The sequence below is a fragment of the Cariama cristata genome, unplaced genomic scaffold, assembly GCF_000690535.1.
Source record: "Cariama cristata isolate BGI_N322 unplaced genomic scaffold, ASM69053v1 scaffold22611, whole genome shotgun sequence".
In the NCBI taxonomy this organism is placed as follows: Eukaryota; Metazoa; Chordata; class Aves; order Cariamiformes; family Cariamidae; genus Cariama; species Cariama cristata.
Genome location: NW_009600108.1, coordinates 1 through 363, shown reverse-complemented (window position 1 = coordinate 363; position 363 = coordinate 1).

Below are 363 nucleotides of genomic sequence, written 5' to 3'. Positions count from 1 at the left end.
TTCATTTTTTTTTTTTTTTCCCTGGGAAATGCCTGAGATTGGGGTTTAATTAGAAGCAAATAAACTTCAAGTGTAATAAGTTGTTAGCTGCTTCAGGTATTTATTGACCGTTTCTAAGAGGGATCTCAACCTGCAAGAGTGTTTAGCAGCAGAAAGAGAAGCTAAAGGTGTGCTAAATATAAGTATTTTCTCGGAAATTCCTGTTTTCGCGCATTTTTGTTATCTATAAACATGCACGTGAGAGTACAGCACCGTTTATACCTCACTGAAGTTTTGGGGTTTGCTTACAAACAGCCCCCAGAGCTGCAGCGCCTCGGTGTGAGCGTGCGTCGCACCCGCTTTGACTTTCTAGGGCAAGTTTTA